Source organism: Alligator sinensis, unplaced genomic scaffold (assembly GCF_000455745.1).
Source record: "Alligator sinensis unplaced genomic scaffold, ASM45574v1 scaffold970_1, whole genome shotgun sequence".
NCBI lineage: Eukaryota > Metazoa > Chordata > Crocodylia > Alligatoridae > Alligator > Alligator sinensis.
The window spans coordinates 2,143,125-2,150,913 of record NW_005842094.1 but is presented as its reverse complement, the minus strand read 5'-3'; the positions used below and the strand labels follow the sequence as shown (position 1 = coordinate 2,150,913).

The window sequence follows — 7,789 nt, the reverse complement described above, 5'->3', positions numbered from 1 at the left end:
TGGCCATTGATGTTTACAAATGGGTCCCGGTCCAAAATAGGTTGAGAACCACTGCCTTTGAGGGCACTTAGCCAACTACCTAGCATCTGAGTGGCCCCGTCGCTGCCCTCTCTCAGGGACACCCCCAGAGAGACATGCTGGAGGGATGGATGGGCAGTTGAATGTGTACCTGTCCTGCCTGCCCATGCCAGACACCCATCTTGACAGCAAGTCCCACTAGGAAAGAGCCCACAGGAGGGCTACGCCTTATGCCCTTGCTTCCCTCCTCAGGTGCTTTCTACATGAGAAGCCCCTGCCAGGCTTAGTTCAGCCAAAGCACTTGGATGGATGCGTGCAGCCCCGGGGGAGTGTGTGGGCCTCCTTGGAGTCTGTGCTCTTCTGAAGGGATCCAACAGGGAGTGAAAGGAAAAGAGGGGCCTTGTGCCAGCTCCCCTCACACGCAGATAGCCAGAGCTCGCCTGAGGAAGAAGGAAAGACTAGCAATGAGGGCGCTAGGCTGACGTGCCAGCCGCCTCGGCCCGGACTCCTGAGCTGCCCCAGGTGTCCTGCGCGACCCCTCTGCCTGCACCTCAGCGTGTGGAGATGGTAGGACTTCCTCTCAGAGGTAAGTAAATTACAGGCTTCCCTCACGTTATGCAGGTTCTGCATGGGCGAATTCGCCCTTGCGCGATGACCTTTTTTATACCAACAATTCGTTATGCGTGAGGTAAATTCGCCCTCCTGCAATGGGTGTGGTGGAGGACCGCGGTCGGCTGCTCTGTGCGGTGTGTTGTGGGAGTGACGGGCACCTAAATAGTCTCCTGCATGGATCCGTGCTCCTCGCTCGCTGCCCGCGAGACATGTTTCTGTAGTCGCCATCCCCATGATGGCAGTGCCCTGTGCTGGCATGCATGGTTTGCTGTTGGTGAGCACCACAATTGTCTGGTACAAGTGGCAGAAATGGGGCTGGGGGTCAGTACAGTCGGGGTCTTGGAGTGTATCCCTATTTGTTACATTGTAAAGTGGGTTCCCTCGACACGAGTTCGAGTTCTGCGCCGTTTTGCAGGAACGCGCGTGCCGCACAAAGCGAGGGGAAACAACTGCAAGATGCTCTGATACCATGGTTATGAGGGCACAGAGACACCTCAGGTGGATGGACTGTTTTTGTAATAATAATCACAGGGCAATGCATAGTCCTTATCCAGCTCTCGATCTTTAAAGCGTTGACCAAAACATCACGTAATTGCTCTGCAGTAGGTACCTTTGTGTTGGTGATGTGGAACCTGAGACAGAGATGAACTAAATGGCTTTAAAAGGCACCATGGATTTGGGGTGCCTGTTTTAAGACCCCTCTACAGAAATGCTGAGCACCTGCAAAGCCGCATGCGTGACTTCAGGAGAAGCTGTGGACATTTGGCGTTGCTTTAACGCGGGCCCAGCTAGCTCTAGGCTACGTTCCTGCAACGACCGGTCATTCTGGAAAATGTAGATCGAAGTACATTCCCCAAAAGCAGACAGGGTCTTTGATGAGACCTGGGATTTTTCTCTCATGAGTTTCTGACTCCAAATGCTGTCCCCAGTCCCTAGTAAATGGGCATTTACTCGTCCCTTGTAAATGCCCTCTCCTCACATAAAGTACTACAGGCCTTCAGTGAACTCAGACTTTTATGTACAGAAATAGATTATTTGGGATGTAGTAAGTAGTTAAGCAGAATTCCCAACAGCTATTACACAAATATGCTCCTTAAACACGCGAAGGAAAATGCTGTAGTTCCTTTCATGCAGCCAAACCATATGACTTCATGGATTATGCTTCAGTAGAAGAACTGGTTTATGTGTTTTCAGTATTTTGGCTTTCCCTGCCCACTCATTTTGTTTAATATGACATGTTAACAGTGAAGACTGAATGGCGATAGACATCTTCCAGCCAGTGTCACAACAGGGAAAAAGCACAGTTCCATAAATGAGGATACTGATAGCATTGTATATATGAACACCCAATTATAATTGTCAAAAGTGATGCCACCCCCAGTCACCCAGCCATGTTAGTTATAAGACTATCAGCAAATTTTGCTCAACTACCCCTAACCATTTATATGAGCAATGTGGAGCCATGAGCATATATGCATTTCCAAGTCATTTCCCTCTGGAATAATAAAATAATAATAATGTTCTTTGTGAATGCTGGATAAGAAAACTATACACAATATATTACAGGTTTGATTTTCATGACAGGTGGGGATTTCCAACAGGAAATAATTTTGAAAAGATTTTTAAACACAGCAGGATAAAAATGCATTCCTCTTTTTCATTTTTTTTTTAAATATTAGTATTAAGCACGTTTTACTAGTGGTTTGCATTATAGCCTTGCAGTTGAATACATCCATATTGGTTAGCATATTAGTCAGCAGAACTGTTGTTGGGTGCACAAAGTGAAATAATAAAACATGTGACATTCCTGATACTGCTATTTATATATGGGTGTAACTTGCTCATCTACTATTAAGAGGGGTTGCATGGGACAGTGCTAGAGTCAACATGCTGGTAAGGTGAATCAAAGAGTAACTCTGGAGTGAAAGTTCCCTGAACATAACTAGTGGTTCCTGAAACACTGTTCTGTTGTAGAATCAAAGTTAAATCAGGTAAATCAAGGGAAGAGGTGCATTGTTTTAAAAGCACGTTAAAGCAACTTTGGTCTTCTTCCACTGAGCTTGAACAAGTTTTCCTTGCTGAAATGCTACAGTTTTGAGTGGACATTAAAATTCCAACTGCGCTTTTACCAAAAGCAGGAATTTTCTTAGTTGGGTTTTTTTTACACCTTTTTATTTCTCCCACTGAGAGCCATATGTCAGTTGTAGTTTATGTAGAGAATATATTTTCTAAAACACTCTGTGAGTATCTGTGGCCGGTATCTGAAGGTCTTGACAAGAGAAAGATGCCCATTGACTCCAAATACAATTTTCCTCTTGTAATGCACAAAATATGAGTTTTGTTACTCACAGAAGAGCAACAGAAGGTAGTTAAATATCTTTTCTTTTGTTCATGTTGCATTCAAAACTCAATGGCAACAACTGACAAGAGTAAAATTTAGATTTCGTATTTTTTAATTTAAAATTTAAACTCGTATTTTTAAATTTAAAATTGTAATGTTTGATGCCCAAACATTTTTGCCCATGACATATGTGAGTTATTCTATAAGGATAATGCCTTGCTCTCATATACAGCATTTTTATTGGTAGATCTCAAAGTGATTTACAAAGGAAATCAGTATTATGGATGCATGAAGCACTGAGATTGTGTACCTTGTACGTCCAGAGTTTGAAAGAATGCTGCCCACCCAAAATGGCCTTTGTTCACTGTAGTCTGGAAGCTGCCTTTAGGAAGTTAAGAACTTAAACAAACAGTGAGGCATACTAGTATCTACGGAAGACTGAAGTTTTGCAGCCTTTCAAGTGCTGTAGCATGCAAGAATCTCATCACTTGTTTTATTTTCCCCCAATTATATATTCAAAAACGAAAAGCATAATGAAAATGAACCTATGAGCCATTAGAACTGCTCATTACAAGAGACAGCACTGAGAACAGAAAATAGCAAAATGGATATGCTATTAGAATTATTTTAAAGCTGCAACAGAAACTACTGAAATTGGCATTTAGCCCTTCCTGCAACAGCCATTGTAATGGGAGTATAAGCACTTACACAATTAGCCTATCTCATTCACAAGGCATGAAATTGTACCCTCACCCCTGGAAGATACTATGGAGGTCAGGACAACCTCCACCAAGCCATGCCTGTCCTTGGCTATACACTTGCAGACTGCTGCTTGAGCAATTCCTGTTGTCCCGGGAGTCTCTCAAGCATATAAGTGGAGATTAAATGAGCGGCTGATTTTTAGATAGTATCTTGGCAAGTTGCTGACCCTGCGGCAGTTCATTCAGGATTTAGGTGTCTGCAAAGTGGTTTAAGCATCACCCATGTGTTTTTATTGACTGCTTCTAGTATAATACCACTATAGCATCTTTATCTGATACCAGGGAATCAAGGCATACCTAGGAAATAAACCTCAGCCCAAACTCCATGCATCTCTTTCAGAGCTTACTTGTTACCCTAGGATCTTTTGCAGAACCTACAGCAGTGAGTGAGGAGTTTATAAAGACAACTGGAAAGGCACCAAGAGTGAAGTTGGAGCATTGCTGTTCATAGTATTTCCCCCCAAGATGTTCCAACATCCCCTTTTACTCTTGCCTTTTATTCTTGGGCTAGTAACTGTCAGCCAGAAAGATGGCTCCAGTGACAAATCTCTATTGCATGTTTCCCTAATACAGATTGAGAGAGAGAGAGAGAGAGATAACAGCAGTTTTATATCTGTTTATAAAGTGTTTCGTTAGGCTAGGAGTGTAAGGCACCCTTGCTGCAATCTTGACGCCTCCAAAATAGTTTAGTTGGGTTCACTTAATAATTCTGCCCTCTTGCCTGTTTTCTCGCTCAGCATGCTGGCTCTGTTTCAGTTTATCTTAATTTTGAGTTGCATGTAAGAATAATTAGAAGTAACAAGTCTGCTGAATAGCAATCTAGGAAAAAATGAGAAAGGTATGGCAGAACAAAACAAAGCTGCTGAGAAGGGATGTGGTGAGGGTTGCTGTTGGAAAACAGATACCTCAGGGGGCACGTCTATACATGCCGATTTAAGGCACTTTAGCCCGACTAAAGGCATATTAAGGGCATGTCTACACGTGCGTGCCCTTAATGCACCTTAAAAATGGTGATTTTAGGCTATTTGCACCTAAGCAGGTATCAAATTTAGGCGCAAATAGCTAAAGCACATTAATGTATGTGTAGATGTGTTAAGGTGCATTAACGCCTGTGTATGGACTGATTTGGGGCTAACTCTAGTCCCACGTCAGTCCACACATCAGCGTTAATACGTTTTAATGCGTGTACATGTAAATGCGAGACTAAATCACCTTAATGCACAGTAAACTAATATTTATTAAATTGGGCACACCTAAATGCACATGTAGACACACCCAAGAAGAAGAAAAGATGTAGTAGTTGGAGTGAAGCTAGAGAGCTTTGGGCAGGAGATGAGGACTGGTAAAGAGCACAAGCATGAGGATGGCAAATGGACAGGGAAGTTTGTACTTTGATGGAGTAGTGGAAGCTTTGGCAATGCAGGGGAATTGGCCCTGTTGTTTTCTGGCATAACCAAACAGCCCTGGGAGGCATTCCAGCAGACATAAGCTAGTGCTACCCTAAGACTACTGTCAGCTGGGTGCTGCACCAGAGCTGGTTGTCTGATAGACCAGGGAGTATAAAGGTACCATCCCCAATCTCTCTTATCCTCTACTAGTATAGCTGAGCAAGCCTCAAGGAGTTAGCCCTTTCCATTCTGACTGTGATTCCCTGAAATATAAACAAAGAGGATGAAGGCTGTAAAAGGGAGAATTATTTTGGGGTGTATAAAACAAATCCTCCAGTGCAGACTTTGATGTGCTTTCTGACTTTAGCAATATACACACTTGCCACAAGATACATACAGTTCTGAGGCAAATGTTTTAATCACCTGCCATGTTCTTACTGTATACCATTCTCAGATTTTGCATTGTATAACTGAGATGGACAAAAATAAAATTTGATGGAGACAAAGTAAGACAGATGTCCTGAAGTCACAAATAACAAGGAAATGGTCTCCCTGGCAATGAGAACCACATGAAAGCCCTGAGCATGCTTCATCTTTACTCTGATTCTTTTTTCTTCTTTTGTGGGTTGGCTGTTTGGGAGATAGGAAGGCTATAGGACAAAAAGCAAGCAATTCTCATATACTCATATACTGCAGTGATAAGAGAAGTAGCATGCACACCTAAATTTTAGCCAAATCATGCAGCCAGCAGACTGTTAAGGCTTGCCAACTCTCAAGATGCTTTGTGAATTATTCAGCACATTCTTGAATCTTCGGTCAATATTTTAATTATAATAACTATAATGTGGGATAACATGGTTATTTTTCCATTGACTCTGATAGCCTGAGGCTATAGAACACATGGGGCATTTATAGATGTGCTGCGGGGGGGGGCACTTTAATTAAAGTGGTTTTGAGAGCTGCTGTAATTAAAGCGCCTGGTGTGTCACGTGTATCAGCGTCCCCACATTGAAAAATGGTGGTAGGGGTGCTTTAACTAAAGCTCGTTGAATGAGCTTTAATTAAAGCTCCCCCACTGCCATTTTTCAGCAACAGGAAGCTGATGCACATGGCGCTGGAGTCTGCTCCAACGCATTGTAATTATAGCATGTTAGAGCAGCCTCAATGTACATGTATAGGCACCCATAGGAGCCGACATTGCTTTTTGCTGATGGGTGCTTTGTTCTTTGTTTTGCATGCCCACACCGAGCCCCACACATGCCCCAAAGAGGCAGCACATTACTTCAACCTGTCTCACCCAATGTGGCTTGTGGGTGCTGAGCACCCGCTAATTTTTTTTGGTGGGTGCTTGAGACCCAGAGCCCTCTGAGGTGGCACCTATGATAGAACATGTAGGCAATGTCTGGAAGCCAAATCAGGTTCCAAAACATGAACAACAGCTTAAAGAATAATCTAGTGTAGAAGGGCATGAAAATAATGCAAACATTTGAGCCCACTGTAGGAACTTCATATAGATAAGAGCAGTGACTGTTCTTCTAGCAGGAGCTAGATGGGCCAGTGAAATCTGCCTGGCCATTTTCTTGTGGTCAGTACATGGCCCTTTGAGTAGATTTGGTTGGAAAGCTTTTCACAAAACCAAGTTCAAGTCCCAGCTGTGGCTTGACTCAGGAAGGCAAGTATCCCAGGTCCCAGGCAAGTGCCCTCAACACCAATGAAGCAATTTTCAAAATATCAGTATTTTGCATGAGATAAAATTGTTTTCCAGACTTTTAGGACTATGCCAAAAATAATGGTCCCAAGCTCTGGGAATGGCAGAAATGTGGACCGGAGAAGTCTGTTATGACTTGCATCAGGAAGATGCTAGACAAGTATCACAAACTGAAAGCTTTTTAAAAAGGAACCCCCTTGCTCTGAAATAGCCATTTGTGGGCCTATTGCAAGTTAAATATTTATATCCCACCCTGTCATATACTCTTTGTATGGGGGATAGGCAATAAGTAGGAGTGTGTTTATAATACACAAATTTCCATACTGGATGAGGCCATTGGTCATTCTAAGCCAAAGCTTTTCTTTGGCAGTGGCCAGCACCAAATACTTCAGAACATGTTGTAAAAATGGAGAAATATCCCTGTTGACACAAAAGCTCTGTTAATCAGCCTGATCCTCTGCATGTTTTCGACACTTATGACATCTCAAATCAGAGCGATAGAAGGGAGTCTAAAGCAACCAATACTGGACTGTGGCATCACAGAATAAACCAGGCAAGAAGAAAGAAAACTGCTAACTTAAAAGCATTAGAGGTCAGATCAGAATTATGTTGTTTGAATAAAGAAGATAAAGCTGCAAGGTCTGATATTTCAGGGAGGCTAAGTACTGGTGATTCCTACTGACTTCCTGAAGTAGCAGGTATTCACCACCTTTCCAGATTACCCCCAACAGAGAAGTCCTCTGGTCTTAATGATTTGTTAATTTAAAAGTGATTTGCTTAGCCTAAAAATAAGACCCTTCTTCCTGTCAGCCCCAAACCTGTAGGAACTCTTGGTGGCATATCACGCTACAATGCTTGTGGCCTCTGTCCCATCTGAGAAGACAAGAGCTATTCTGGCAAAATCTCCTGTAAATGTTACAATCTCGGGTGTTAACTCTGTTGTGCAGCTAAGTGTCTGGGT

At 43.0% G+C, this 7,789-nt stretch overlaps 1 protein-coding gene across 8 annotated transcripts in view; it reads right to left on the bottom strand.

Moving 5' to 3' along the window:
- PHACTR3 (phosphatase and actin regulator 3) overlaps positions 1-7,789 on the bottom strand; it is a 163,298-nt gene that overhangs the window by 68,098 nt on the left and 87,411 nt on the right. The gene's annotated exons all lie outside the window — the stretch shown is intronic.